Source organism: Peromyscus maniculatus, chromosome 2, assembly GCF_049852395.1.
Source record: "Peromyscus maniculatus bairdii isolate BWxNUB_F1_BW_parent chromosome 2, HU_Pman_BW_mat_3.1, whole genome shotgun sequence".
Lineage (NCBI taxonomy): Eukaryota > Metazoa > Chordata > Mammalia > Rodentia > Cricetidae > Peromyscus > Peromyscus maniculatus.
In genome coordinates, this window is record NC_134853.1 from 118179880 (window position 1) to 118195823 (window position 15944).

The window sequence follows — 15944 nt, forward strand, 5'->3', positions numbered from 1 at the left end:
ACAGGAAGAAGGAAAGAGGGGAGGAGGTCTCCAAGCGGTTATGTGGGTTATGAGGACCTGATAAGCCTTTGGATTTCTGTGGGCCTTGGCCAGAGTGCAAACTAAGAAAATAGCTTGTTGATTGCTGAAATGATTAAGTGGGCCACCTTATTGATTCTCACCTAGCTTGGAACAGACCTCAATAACCAGCATCAAGTGTTTTAATAAGAGCAAAGGAAAGATTTACTAGACACAAATGCTTTTCATTAGAGGGGAAATAAAGCACACTGACCCACCAGCAAGGGGCCACAGAGTGGGCTCAGTCTGGAGCCTGCCGACCAAACAGGAAAGTGGGTAAGAGGAAGTGAAGAGACACAGCCCTGGGCCTGCACTTCACAAAGCCTTAGAAATGAACTTCTACTGATTGCCAGGTTGTTTCCTTGGCCTCTTCCTCCCCACTCTTTAAACCCTACCACCCATCCCGAAAGCCAGGGGCCAAGCCAGACAGCTGCGGCATACTGAGCCCAGGCACTGTGCCGACCTGAGCATTGTCCTAGGGACTACCTGTCATTTTCAGCTCAGGCCTATAAGGGTGTACAATTGTCTCTACATCTCAAGGGAGGGTACTTCTCAAGAGGACTCTTAACCGGTGCCTGGTCTAGATTTTAAAGATCTTTCTCTTGGAAGTAGGATTTGTGAGCATGTACTGATTTTTCCGTCTGGAGGCTTTGGTATGAATCCACTCTTCCCTGGATAAGCTGGCAAAGTTGTTTTTCTTAAGCAGTTGTTGTGTGCTTGTGCCAATCAAATATTATGTCATTGTGTTTTCTCACCCAGCTTAGTTAGGGGTTGACCCTTCTGTCATTATGTCCATTGTAGAGATGAGTCTGTGGAGGCTTCGAGGTTGGACACATTGAAGGGTTACTCAGCCTGCGTGTGGTAAAGTGGGACCTTGAATGTGTTTTTATCAGATTTCAGATTCTAAGCTCAAACCAACTGCCTCTGAAAGAAAAAGGAACAAATGTTGTAGTGCCATCAACACACACACACACATACACACACACACACCACAGGAACTGTTCCTGCCCTTCCAATCCTTAGTGAGTACCTGCTAATTCCCTGCTTTAACTCAAGCATTTCTAAGCCAGCGGGGCACAATGCAAGAAGGGCTGTTACGTAGGACTACCATGCTTTTAGGGGCAGCAGAAAATAATATATGAGGACCCAAGTTTATAAATAAAAATCTTCTGATGTGGAGAATCACAGTGATAAAAATGAAGCAGGGCAAGCAAGGTCCCACCAGGGCAAGTTACTCCCAACTGATACTCCAACAGTGAAAGATTTAAGGATGCAAAGGCTTGGGTGAAATGCATTCTCGGCAGAAAACTGCAGAGGCGGCAATAATAAGGCCTGTGCTTGGTGGCTGCACAGCAAGGAGATGGCCACCACAAGCAGTAAGTGTCAGAGCTCTGAAAGGAATGGCAGCAGGCCGTCAGACAGACCCAAGAGGGCGTCAAGCATTTTCCCTGAACTGCGTTGTTTAAACAGAGTTGTGGCTGCTCGTTGGTGTAGTGGGACAAGAGAAGATGCTGGGAGTGGCCATGGAGGAGCCGGGCTGGGTATGAGGGAAGAGGGAAGGAGATGCCACATCCCAAATGTGTTTTGAGAGCAGACTGACCTCTTGTCACCTTGCACTTCTGCAAATGAACAAGAGCTATGCTTCCTGGGTACCCCAGATGGCGCCCCTGACAGCTGATCTCATTATACTCTGGCTCTGCCAGTTAGATCCTGAGAAACTTGACTTCAGTAACAGAAGGCCATGCCTCATCTCCACAGAGCCCAAGAGAAGGTTTTATAATGTTTTACCAATCGTGCCTTCTAGGAAGCCAGGCAGCTCTCAGATCAGTGTTTACAGGAAACCCACCTACAGAAAACTCCCTGCTTTTTCATACCTTATGGCCATTGCCCCATTCCCTGCAGTCAAAGAAGCAGTGACCTCAGAGAAAAAGCACAACATGAGGCAGACTAGAAATACATTGACAGGCAAGGGGTTCCACTGCACAAGTGTCAAAGCAACTAAGGAGCCGGGTGTCCCAACGGTGTGTCGGTGGAAACAGGAAGAAGGTCTGCCCACTAGCACCATGTTTAAATGTCCAGTCTGGAAACCAGAGAAGACCGCCAGAAGGGAAAGGCAAAGCCGGCCGGGAAGTGTTCCTTTGTGCCACGCTCTGGGAAGGGAAAGAGCTGAGGGCGAGCCACGGTCTGCAGGCCTGACTCCCAGAGACAGAAGGTTGAGTACAAGGTGAATTCTCAAGAGAGGGAAAAAAATGTGAGGGAACCTTGGGGAAGATGAGTCCCGTACATAATTGATCTGACAGACAGTGCCCATTCAATCACCACAGAAGGACCACTCTCCCACGCAGGAACGTATTTGCATTGAGAGACACCAGATGCCACCTAGTTAAAAGTGTGTTCACAGGAGAGGTACCATGGCTGTCAGCCTGAGCTAGGGATCTAGGAAACCTAAACACTAAGTCAGAAGTCCATAGTCTTTGTCTCTGTCTGTGTTTTTGTTGTCTCCTCCTCCTCTTCCTATTATTCCTACTCCTTTAAATCTAGCTCTGAATCAAATATTCACTAAATGACTAAAGAAAGGTCCTGAGTCCTTATGATAATACCTGCCCTGTGGTTAGTTAAATATTTTCAGGGAAAAGATATTTTTTCCACTTGATAAAGTTTAAAAAAAATGACATGAGAATCATTCTTAGCCAGTTGAGTTCACCTATTTCCTAAAGGCAGGATAAAGGATGTCTGTATTTCATCAGCACGTATTTGTTTAACCCCTTGTCCATCATCCTGCTGGGAATAATAATGGATAAAACTGACATCCTTGTTTCACGAATATTACAATCCAGCAAATTTTCATGCATGTTAATAGGCATGTCTGTGACAAAATACTAAGCTCAGTTTAGTTTACTAATATAAATAGCTTCTTCTGAGCAAAGTAGTTTAAAGTCAACTTACAACTTTTCGAAACTAATAAATCATAGTAAACCAACCTGTGAGACTTATGACAGTCGGTGTTCAGAGAGACGGTTGGTGTGCATGGGGACAGCCATCTAGAGGAAGCGTGATAGGAATGGCAAGACTCGTCCAGATAAGTAAAACCAACGAGAGGAAATGATAATCACAGTTTGAAAGAGAAAGAAGTGCACAGCAAGACCATTACCAGGAAGACAGTGGCTGCCTGGCCTCTGGGAGATGAACAAAATCTAGTTCCTGCCTCAACTTCCCAACTCACCTGTTCCTCGACATCAAAAAAAAACTTGAATTATGTGTGCAGTCCAGACACTGTTATGACCTGGGATAAAAGCAGACTAGATTGATGGCAGTGAACAGGATAAGTGCTTTACTGATGGCTTGTAGAAGGTACCCTGAAGAAGCAGGCATGCCCAACTCTCCTGGTGCTGTGCTCACCACAGAAGGCACTGCCTAGGAAATGACCTTTTGTTGACTATCAAGAAGGGAGCGCTGTAGGAGAGTAGCACTCTGGAAAAAATAATGATAAGGACAGAAGTCAATGATAGCCACGAGGGAACTGGCGTCCATAGGGAAACAGGAGGCGAGGTAGGAGAGACCAAAGGGAGACAGGAAGGAGGGCTGCTGTTGACATGGTGGCTGGGGGGGGGGGGTTCCGGGGAGGGGCTATATAGGCAGGAAGTCCCGGATGGCTGTTGCGGGTGAAAACAAGCAGCACTAATAAAGAAGAAACAAAAGAGAGGCTGCAGGCAAAATACACAAGTCATTCAGACAGTGCAGTGGCGTCAGGGCGTAAGTGTGGACAGCCGATGGCCCTGGGCAGACACAACTGTGCCAGTGCAGGGAGACGGCAGGGCAGGGCGGTGCAGGGGACCAGCTTGACAGGTTAGAAGAAAATGGGCCAAGGGGCTGGCACTGGACCAGTGAGTCGGCCTCAGTCCCAGCTCAGTCAACAGGCTCTGCACTGAGAAGTCATTTAAAGCCACCTCTGGCTTTGACAGAGGAGGGCTGTGGTCAGCCAGTAACGTTCTCACCCCGTCTGTAAAGGCACGGCCAGTGTGCCATCTCCAGACTAGAGGCCAGATGAAACTGTAAGAGACCAACTCAAGGCCACGGAGGAGGGTCGGGGAGCTGCGATTCCACAGTAGAAACCCCACAGTTATGTCACAGCCTAGAGCATGGTCATGCGAAGGTTTGGCTGAACACAGTAAAAGACTTAGTCTACCATCCAAATGTTTTAAATATAGCTGGCATTTTTCACTAAAGAATGTAAGTAACTTCAGAAATAGATACATGTTACTAAAGTGATGGGTAGGTGATTGGAAAAGCCGTGGCCTATTATAACATAAATGGAAAAAACAGAGTGAGTACCCACATCTTATCAACAGCTGCAGCTTCCCCAAAGCTAGTAACATGCAGCACATGCAGCACATGCAGCACATGCAGGCCTCTTCCAAACTTACAATTCATCTGAGCCTCTGAGCTCATTGAGCAGCTACGGACCATTTCCTCCAACTGGACAAACAGAGTGGAAGTCAACATCCTGTCTTTCAGTGGTCAGATCCCATGACTCTGTGTGTGTGTGTGTGTGTGTGTGTGTGTGTGTGTGTGTGTGTGTGTGTGTGTGTGTACACATACTGTATGTGGGGCACATGCATGTGTGTGCATGCATGTTATGTGCATATGTACATGTACATGCTCATGTACTCATTCTGTATATGTTTGTACATGTATACTGTATGTGTATTCATATGTGTGTGTGTGTGTGTGTGTGTGTGTGTGTGTGTGTGTGTGTGTGTATGTTTGAATGTTGCTGTGGACAGACACCAGACTCCTGCAGGCTGAGTTAGTGAATTACCATTGAGCTACACTCCCTTCACCCTCCATGAGTTTTTTTCATCTGCAGTGAAAACATTTGACATGGGACATGCCATATCCTAGGCACATTTGAAGGGTAAGACACGTTATTGTGGAGCACAGGCACGGGGTAATAGAGCTGACCTCTAGAACCCACTCAACTGAATATTGATGTCCTTGAACTAGCACCTGGCCACCTTCCTGTTACTCAGCTCTTTGTGGCAACTACCATCCTACTCTTTGATTCCAAGAATTTGATGTTTAGATGTTTCAGAGTGGGATTGTACCATATTTCTCATTCTGTAGCAGATTTATTTCACTTAGCATAATGTTTTCAGGATTCACCCATGTCAGCGCGCAACTGCCTTCCTTAGGATTTCATTGCAGGCATATGCCATCTATTCTTTTCCATTTATCCATCAGGATACACAATGTTTCTTTATCTTTTCTTGTATAATATTAGAGGGACCAGCCTTAATTTTTTTTCAAAACAGGATTTCTCTGTGTGGCTTTGCACCTTTCCTGGAACTCGCTTGGTAGCCCAGGCTGGCCTCGAACTCACAGAGATCTGCCTGGCTCTGCCTCCCAAGTGCTGGGATTAAAGGTGTGTACCACCATCGCCTGGCTCAGCCTTAATATTATACATCCCAAGGGCTCAGGAGAGAAAACTACAAACGGCAAGGACCATTTTTAGGAAATAGAATCTCAGTACACTGAGCTCTTAGTCTAGTCATTTATTCTTCCAAATCTTCTTCTTCGTCTCCTGTGCCTTGGGAGTCCCGGTATATATACACTTACAAGAAGTAATCCCTTGGCAGTGCAAAGCCAGGCTTCCAGGGTCAAACGGAGGGGTGATAAGAATCACATAGAGGGGCAGTAATTGTTAATTATCATTTGCAATCCAAAAGGGAAGTGACTAATGGGGAAATGAATTAACTAAAGGCTAAATTTGGGTAATGTCTAAGAAGAGGGATCTTATGTGCTCAGCTATAACCTTAAATGTGATTGGTAGAAAATGTTAAGAATCTATAAGTTGTTTGGTTAATGGGAGAAAATAAAACTGCCTTCTTTTTTCCTGTGGCTCCTATCTGTCCAAGTTATCTGCGTTTTTCTGCAAGGTGGGGGAAAGTGTGCTCAGTCGCTAGGCAACCTGTGAACAGCTAGATGCCTCTGGTGATAGTTAAGGGAGATCTGGAATTAGAGGTAAGATTTGGGAAAGGAGGAAGTTAAGCTTAATTGGCACATCTGCCAGGCCTTCTCAAACAGGTAGTCTGGACACTTAAGTCTGTTCTTAGAGAGTACAGAGGTATCTCTGATAAGGTACATTCCTCTGTCTAGGGATGGACCTGGCCGGATGCTGTCAATGACGATAATTACAGGGAGGCTTGAACTGGGATTCTGGCTGAACATAGCTGTCAGTGCAAAAGGTTATCTAAATATTCCTAGAAGTGGTTAGGTAAGGAGTTAAAGGTCTATAAAGTTAGTAAGGCTGTAAGAACGGAGAGTCTGAGCTAAATTGTGCAAAGCTATTACTTAAGGTCTACCTGACCTAGGCAGTGTCTCCTTGTGGAATTTACCTTAAGTCAGGAGACTAGCATGTGTTGGTTTGGACTGTTATTCCTGCTAGTCCTTGAATGTGGCTAAGAGAGATATCTGATTCCAGTGCTGAAAGGGGAGAAACTGATGGTCTGGGGGAAGGAAGCCTTTCCTGAAGCTTGAATGGATATGCCCAAAGAGTAATCAGTCCACACGGTTAGCAACAATTAGGGAAAAATCATTTGGGAAAACTATGAAGGCACACATGATTTTCATAACAGAAGACAGCTGATCTATAACAAGCCAAATAACACCAAATGCTCCGTGGAATTTGGCTTCCTCTGAAGGAATTCCTTGACCCCTTCAGGTAGTGGCTTTTCCATAACCAGCTGAGTTCTTATAATACATTCCTGTGGCCCCTAGCAATCTTTCCCACTTTGAATAGGGCTGTAGTGAACTAAGGAGGGGTCGGTATCTCTCTGACAGCCTGATTTCAGTCAAGCCTTTTGGATAAATAGCCCGAAGTGTTGGATCCCATGGGAGTTCTGTTTTTCATTTGTGCCGTACGTCACACTGTTTGCTTTCCTACTTGCAATGTACGGATTGCCGTTTCTCCATACCCTCTCTTGACTCTCTACATCCTTCCCTGAGCCTCTCTGCTTTCTGGGGCACAGTATCCCAGCAGCTTGGCAGAGAAGGATCTTCCAAGTCACTGCTACCACAGGCCTGAGCATCAGTTCTCTGTATGTTCCTGCCTGCCGGCTGCATCCTGGCTTCACACAGAATAAGAATGTGCGATTAGAGAGAGTGAGAATTCGCAGCCAGCAAGAACCCCTCAAAAAGGGAAAAGGCTTTGTCACCAAAGGAGTTAATGAGTGCTTCTCCACAGGAAGCCCTAAAGAAATGAGTGTTCTGAGTGTAGAACATTCGCTTTACAGTAGGTGGTGTTATTGTTACATGCTCGTACAGACAGTGCTAATTAACAATCCTAAAGGCCACATCATTAAATTACCCTCGGCTTAAAGCCCTGCAATGTTTAACACATCCCAGCAATTCAATTATATCCAAGACACTAGCCTGAATGTCAGGTACTCTTCTGTGGCCAGCGAAGTGCAGGCAGCTCTCAGAGGCAGATGAACCTTAGGAGAGAACCGCGCTGGCAAGCCCCCACCCGACATATTTGCTTGATGGAAAGCAACAATAAATTGCACAGAAAATTTTGAAGTGAAACGTGGACCATAACAGTTCTACATGTAAAAACAGAAAGACTTGGACAAGATCTTTAAAATCTGATGAAGAATCAGCTCCTTGCCCTCCCATCTGCGGAAGGTCCACTTTCTCTGTTTTCCCTGAGCCCTCCTGCCTCCCTTGTGATTTCTGACCGCAGCACACTGTGTCTGGGGGTTGAACTTGGACAAGTCTGTAGCTCGTGGCTGGGCTTTCCCACCATAGAGCACCCTACAGAGCACACAAAGCTGCTCTCTTCCTTGCCCTAGGAAGAAGTTCATGTGCAGAGCAGAAAGGGCTTCCTCCAGGCAAACACACACACACACACACACACACACACACACACACACACACACACACACACACACACACACACAGGGGGGAGTGGAGGTGGGGCAGGCTCAACCTGATCTGAACTTTCCTATGCAGAAGCAATCCCGTGCATAGGTTCAGGGCATCTCAGCATGCCAAGTGGCCTCAGTTGGCAGGCGACACCGTAACAGAACCTCCAGCTTGGAAGGTGCCAGTGAGGAGACTGCATGCGGGAGAGGCACATATGTGGTTCCACCGGTTACCACACAAAGAGACAGTGCCAGTGGCCAGCTGGCCAGCTGGGTACTCATCTGCAGGCACAGAAGCATGAGTGAGGACAGCCTGCCTGAGCTTCCCTGAACTGTCTTCCTCAGTCCCCGTCCCTGAGAAGAACATTTCTTCATTCCCCCTTACTGCAGCACCACCCCCACAGTGTCCCTCTGGAAGGCCCCCACTCAAATCCATGGGGTCAAGCAAATATGAATCTACTTATCATGTTCTGTTACACAGAACACATCCCAATAAAGGTTTATGGATAGTATGAGAACTGGACAGAAGCTGAGGGACAGACGGATAGATGACAGATAAATGGACAGACGAGTGCATGAAAGAATAAAGCACAGCAATATGTTCTGCATTCTCTCTATGGCAACTGAGTCCTCTCCTGAATGCACCAAGCTGCACTCTAGCTCTCCAGAAAGAGGAAGACAGGGGCAGCCACCCATCTCTCTCTAAGACAGGCAGCACTATCCAGTCACAACAATCTTGCCACAGACCCAAGAAAACGTCCTTTAGTTTCCCCGGGTAAGGTCCAGACCGGCACTGCCAGCCACCAACCAAGCTGCTGTCTGTGGGCTTTGCAATCTCTCAGACCACTGGCTGAGAGCCTATCTCCATCTACCATGACGTCTTGCAAAGCCACTGGTGCTCAGGGAGTTCCAGCACAAGCTTTCGGCATTTCCCTGTGGAGAATAATAACAGAACTGACTTCATGGGCTTGCTGTGCAGATTAATGTTTACCAAGCCCCTGACAGGCTCCAAATCAATGGCTGTATCTGGAGACTGTCTATAGATTGGCAAGTCCCTTATTTGCATAAAGACATTTTGTCATTGCTCAGAAATGTATTGCTCAGTTGCATCACTCCCAAAAGGATGGCAGGGAAGAGCCAGCGCCCAACACTACACCTGGAGGGAGTGCCACGGGAGCAGATCACAGATGGGTTGGCTGAAGCCTTATAATCTCTGGTGTAGCTGGCTTTCAATGACGTCAGCAGACACTGCAGAGAGGCAGGACTTAAAGAGAGCAGGCAGAGATATGAGGAGGTGTGGCTTATAGCTAAAGCCTTGCCTGCCCCAAGTAGCGGAACATGAAGCTGCCCATCCCCATGAGATGAGATTTCCTCTGGGAGATAAAGTCACTCAGTGCCACAGATGCTGACATCCCTTCCACCTCCACCCTGTGACACTGTCCTCTCTCTGAGTCTTGGTTTACTTCGTCTTGCGCCCTCACTTGAAGCCAGCCTAATCATCCCTACTGACAGTAAGGCCCCTCTCTTCTGAGGACCCTTAGCACTTGTGTGTGCTACACACCTGCAGATTTGCCCATGCTGGCCCTTATAATAGGATAATAACAAACACTAAAATCATACTCAATGTACGAGGAGAGATTGTTTGAAGCAACACACCTGCACACACATAGCCAATTAACTCGTACAACAACATCCCTTTAACTATGAAGCAGGTGACATCAAAACTCCCATTTAACAGATAAAAAACTGATGCAGAGGATTTAATTAGCATGCTCAAGGTCAAACCACTTTAAATGCATAAGGCAGTAAGAGCTTGCCTCATTATTTATCATCTCATTTCTCTCTCCAGCACAGGGGTGGTGCTGCCCAGAACACAGAGGCTGCACACTATGGCGCTAAGAGCCTGACTACATTTGACCCCCAGCTCTATGTAACTATTATATTCCTCCACCTTCCCACACATAACATGAGAATGCTAAGTGCATACCCCCGCATTCGGTTGTTGTGAGAATTAAATGGATCATTCTATGTACACATTCAATGCATTTCTCATAAGCACTGTGTACACACACCTGGCTTCTGTGAACAAGAAACTGAACTCTTCTTCTCTACACCACATGCTTCAACCACAGGAAGTGCTCTGTGTCCATGATTTTTTTTTCCATGACTAGTGAAGAATGTGGGAGTAGAAATAAAAGAGTCCCATTCCAACGCCGACGAACACCGTAACACAAAGTATTACTTCTAAGTCTTGGCCTTCTCGGTTAATAAGCCGGGAATCCCACATGCTGCCCTGGGAATCCGATCCAATCAGTGTCATGAAAACAGTGAGGACCATTATTAGGAAACCAGAAGGGACCATCCTGAATTTTACCCTGGATGACAATACCTCATGAGGATCTCTGGAGGCCTCTGCTCAAGGCTTTTTCGCCTTCTTCACAAGCTGATTGTAGAATTCTTGTAGAACAATGATCTCACAAAGCAGGTTGCACAGGAGCCCTCCTGTTCTTCTCAAGCTGGAGAAGCCACTGTCCTGCGACAGAGTGGCCTAAGTCAGCATGCGAGGGCACAGGTGTTTGTTCCACGGCTTCCACCAGCTTTCCCCTGCAGTAACACTCAAGTGCCCATCCAGTCTGCTGAGAGGTAGAAAATGATGTGACAAGTCAGACACTAGACCAGATGAGCCATTTATTTAATTGTTACTTCTCTTTGTAGTTGGACACACCACTTAGATGTTTCATGACCTTTTTAATTTCTTCCAGAACCACCCAGGACTTTTCTAAGGATTAGAGACCCAAAAGAGCTTCTGGCACATAAGAAGTGTCCGGTGAATTTCACGAATTACTGTTACTGTCTCCCTCTTTGCAAATGTCCGTTGTACCTCATTTCATCCTGAATACAGGGAACCCAGAGCCCACGGCAGGGAACTCATGGTCTGAACTTTTCTTGACATCTTCTAACACACACCTCTTTGTCCTCTACCTGACACCCAGTGCCTGCTGAGACATGTGCCTCTTAATGTGACATTTGCTGAAAGATGCTTACTAGGACAGCTCATAAAGACTTAAACTGCAATCCCTCATCTCTTTACCTCTGACCCCTTGTTTTCTCTTCATAAAGTAGGACCTCATGGGCTTTCGTGATAACTAAGGCATGGCATATCCCTGTATATTCATTAGCAATTGATTGATGCCTAACAAATTATCCCAAAAATGTTATTTATAATGGCAACCATTCTTTAGGTTCACAATTCTATGGTCTGGGCCCTCTAGACCTGAGTGCGTATCTCATACAGTATCACTCCCCCCAGTATTCAAATGATAAAAAAAATCATAAAGCGAGCACAGATTTGAAGGAAGTGGATCCCACCTCCTGATGAGAGTCATTTTGAATTGTTGTAGCATAATAATATTTTTTTATTCTGCCATGAGTGATAAATAAAAACATCTCTACAAAGTAATTTTAAGTTTCTATCAAATTTCTAGTTCAGAAATTATTGCAAGACCTGTTACATACAATGAGAAATAAATGTGATGAGCTTTTACTATGTGCCCACTCTGCTGGGTACTGGAGAGAAAGAAGGAGTTCACATCATATTATGGCAACATTTCTGCCCTCAAGGTACTTGTAAGCAAAGCAGGGAACGACACAGGAACAAAGGCATACTTAAGACCTTGTGAAATATCAGCATACGGAACAGAGTAGCTTTCACGGGGCAGATACAGTTGATCATTGACTATGCTCTGTTCGCAGTGGCTTCTAACTCAGAACAGAGCTGCAGAATGGGCAGGCTGTCGTACTTGGGGAAGGCCGACCAAAGGAGGGAAGGTTTTAGATGGGTCTGGAAACTTGGCAAAGTTGATCCAAAGCACCACTGTGAATGAATGACTCCTTAGTAGCCACTTTGTACCCAGCCTCCCTTCCTGGGATCTTTGTTTCAAAAGACTCCCAATAGCCACAAAGTACACGACAAAACTCTGTTTCCAGCATTGTCTGTGGGAAAGGAGGAGATCCTCATCTTTGAACCCATTTGTACAAAGGGAAAACATCTCTTTTACTATGATACAACGGAAAGACTGCAGGTGTTTTCAGTCCCCAAAGCTGGTTGTATTCATTTGCTTTTCTGCTCAGGGATTCCATTCTTGAATCTATCTCTAAGTTGGTTCTCCCTGCAGCAGAACATAGGCCTGGACTTTAATAGAATGTTTCTGGCACATAGAAGGTAATCAACGTAGTCCCTTCTTTCTGCCACCTTCATCAGCAATTTTTAAATGTCCACTCTATCCAATGCCTAATAACATCCATGTTGCCACACCTCCTCCTCTGTAGTAGTCATGTGGCAAAGCTCACACCAGAAGATCCCTGTAGAGCAACCTGTCACAGGAAAGGTACTCAGTGGTAGTACCTAGTTCAAGCTATCCTCATACCTGTACACTGCATCTTTGTGGGTACCTGGACACTGACCATCATCACTCTGTTTGCCATTTGCTTCTTCCATCCATCTTCCAACCTAGCTAATTCGCACTCCCTTCTTCCATTCACCTTCTACTCCTCCAACAAGACTTTCCTTCCCTGGCCTCCCATTGCATCTTCAGTAATCAATCCTCATTACCTCTGAGAACTACATGGAAAAAACATGGAATTTCAGAAAATGACTATGGATTGAAGGATGGCTAGGTGGATGGATGGATGGATGGATGGATAGATAGATGGATGGATGGATGGATGGACGGATGGACGGACAGATGCCCCATCAGAATGTCCCAATCAATAAACAAATTTGCCAAAAGCTCAGTCTAAAGTACTATAAAGTTCCTCCTGTAAGATATAAGATTTCTCCAATCAGAGATGGTAGCTACATTTCTATTAGTGTGTAGGAGATGGTAACTGAGGCTCAGTTTCACAACATCATGACTACAGCATACAAAATGTATGCTCAGCATACACATGCCATTACTCACCAGAAACAATACTTCAGCCCCATAATTGGAAAGGGAATAACAAGGTCCAGCAGAAGGATCCCCCTTGAGAGTTTCAGCTACAAGTTTGAGATAGGATCCTTGGAAATAAGGCTCCTCACTAACTGTCACACATCATGAGATTCCAAACCTTGACACGTTTGGGAGGGAACAGTTTTCTGTGCATGGAAACTGAAGTTCACTCTTCTTAGATCCTTAACATAAATCATCTTCTTCCTGCCCATGTTTTCAGCCAGCAATGGGACTAAAAATCTCCACTTCTCAGCTTCCAAATATCTACTTCTGTTCTCATCATCCATAAAGCCTTCATAACTCTCTCTCCACCACCAGCCATTCATCAAGCAACATTTTTGGGTGTTTTTAAGATCACAGAGAAATAATTTAATTGAATTTTGGAGCACCATGAAATCTTTCTTTCAAAAACACTCATGCAACAAGAACAAAATAAAGTAATTGATTCAACCATTAAAGCCAGGTATCTTGCTGACTTTGATAAAAGAAATACTATACAATTTGGATAATAGTTTAAAGTGCCAAACAAGAAAAAGTCCTGCTCACTTCTTGCATGTTATTCCCACTGCTCTCCTCATCCACACAAAGCACATTTACTGATTGTCGTGTATCAGGCAGTCTGCTGGGCCCTGTGACATATAATTCCTGGAGCACAGCTGTTTTCCACATCAAGAGGAAACAGTGGCATAGAATACACAGTTATGCTACAGGATGAAAAATACAGTAAGAGCTATGACCAGAGTGCAACACAGACATGACAAAAAAGAAAAGAAAGTGTCCAAACAAATGAAGGAATCCTAAAAGGTTTCCCCGAGGAAATATCTGAAGGGTGACAGGGATTTACAAGAAAGCAGAGCCCACACTGCTAGAAGGGCATGCACAAAGGCAGATGGATGAATCAACATTTTTAAAACCACAGATCATTCATTGTGACTTAAGGATTGAGGATGATGAAGTTACAGAGATATATTTAGAAGTCAGATCATGAAATACTTTAGATACAAAGTGAGTGTAATTTGTCCTAAAAGCTTCAAGCTGGTAAAATGCTATACACAAGCAATGCCATAATCCAGTGTGTCTAGAAAACTTACTCTTTTGTAGCAGGGAAGGCAGAGAGCTGGTAAATGAGACTGGAGATAAATACTAAAGTAACTTTGGAGAGAAATGGCAAAGGCCTAATGGACCAAGACAATGGCTGTAGCACATGGTTGAGGGTCTGTCAACTTTGGATATAAGCATATACTTGTTGATGTAGCATCCCATCAGATGATATATGTAATAGTCAGCACTACCAATGACTTCCTTTGCACACGTATCTGATTTGGATAAGCCATGTCTTTAGTAATCAATGTGTTCAGAAGCCTGTGTTATCATACTATCCCATTCACTTACTAGCTGTGTTCCTTCCGGTGAGTCACCTGTTTTCTCTAGGACTTGTAGCTCTTACTTGTAAATTAAATCACAAAGCTTACCCGCTAATTTTGAATAATGATAAGTACATTAATATTGTTTAGTCAGATGTATTCTAAAACTTGCATCAGTTATTACCCACTATACCATATAAGGGATGTGCTAGATGCAAATGACAGAAACCCAGTCTAAAACTGGTTCAAAAGAAAGATAAGGGATGTTTTGGGAAGTATATGAAGAGACCTGGCTTTAGACACAGCTTGACCCAGATTCAAATGGTATCACCAAGATGGAACCCTTGGCTCTGTTCTTCCCATGAGGCTCCATTCCCAGACTCTTACTGTACCTTCCCTAAGGTATACATTATATCAGGTAATGATGTCTTTCAGTATGTTCTTCTATAAGCCTAGAAAATGCTTGCTTAATCTGTCTCTGTCCCTCTCTCTGTCTCTCTGTCTCTCTCTCTCTGTCTCTCTCTGTCTCTCTGTCTCTCTCTCTCTCTCTCTCTCTCTCTCTCTCTCTCTCTCTCTCTCTCTCTCTCTCTCTCTCTCTCTCGTTGGCCTCACTGGCCCAAACTGGAATACGTGACTATTGCTATGAAGAGAATAGAATTCATATTTTGATTTAAGTCTATTTCAAATACTCTATAACTGAGACATTTGAAAGAACAGAATTCAGGACTTGAGTTTGGTCCTGAGAATCCACATGATTCTGCATGCTTGTAACAGTGCATGTTTGTTATCCCAGTTCTCTCTCTCTCTCTCTCTCTCTCTCTCTCTCTCTCTCTCTCTCTCTCTCTCTCTCTCTCTCTCACACACACACACACACACACACACACACACACACACACACACACACACAAAATGTGGACAATGCCTAAGGAATGACACCCAAGGATTTCACATGCACATTCACACACATGTACAGGTACTCTCAAACATATATGCACCTGCACCACACACACACACACACACACACACACACACACACACACACACACACACACACACGAACAGAACTGAGAATGAAGGAGGTATGGGAGGTATGGTTGTCCAAACTCAGAATGAGGGTCCTGTTATAAAAAGCAGAGGGAACACAAGCTCGATGCATAAATCACAGGCCTCCCTTACACAGCCTGAGACGAAGCACCACTTGAAACCTTTGGTTGCTAAGGGGCTCTGTAGAGATTCCTGCCACCATTTTGTGCTGGGCACTGAACACAGGTGGCCTTTCTTTCTATTTATATCATAACCATAAAATGGTTAGTTCTTATTGAGGCTTCAGGTGCTCCTGCAAATTCATTTCTAATGCTCTCCAGGAATCATCTGGATTTCACAGGATCCATTTGAGAAGCACTTGGGATGTTATGAGGGAGACAGTGAGGGAGAGTTCCTAGCTTTGAAAAGAGCCTCAATGGGCAGGAATCAGATAAAAGGATCTGACAGTAATCAATATCAATTCTATTGTGAAAGGCACCCTCTTCCTTTTTGAAAAGTACCTTCTTGTCCCCAGGGGCTTCCCCATGTCTGTAAACTTAAATCATTTCATTCATATTTTCTATCCA

At 44.8% G+C, this 15944-nt stretch overlaps 1 long non-coding RNA gene across 4 annotated transcripts in view; it reads right to left on the reverse strand.

Annotated features, from left to right (window-relative positions):
- The window catches only part of LOC107400839 (uncharacterized), a 214642-nt gene that overhangs the window by 102382 nt on the left and 96316 nt on the right, over positions 1 to 15944 (reverse strand). For 2 of the 4 annotated variants that reach the window (XR_013049230.1, XR_013049227.1), the window contains exon 3: positions 10369 to 10615. The exons of 1 other annotated variant lie outside the window; for it this stretch is intronic. This is a non-coding gene — a long non-coding RNA (uncharacterized LOC107400839). Of the gene's footprint in view, positions 1 to 10051; positions 10616 to 15944 lie in introns of all 4 variants that reach the window. One more of the 4 variants, XR_013049231.1, reaches the window with a different exon arrangement.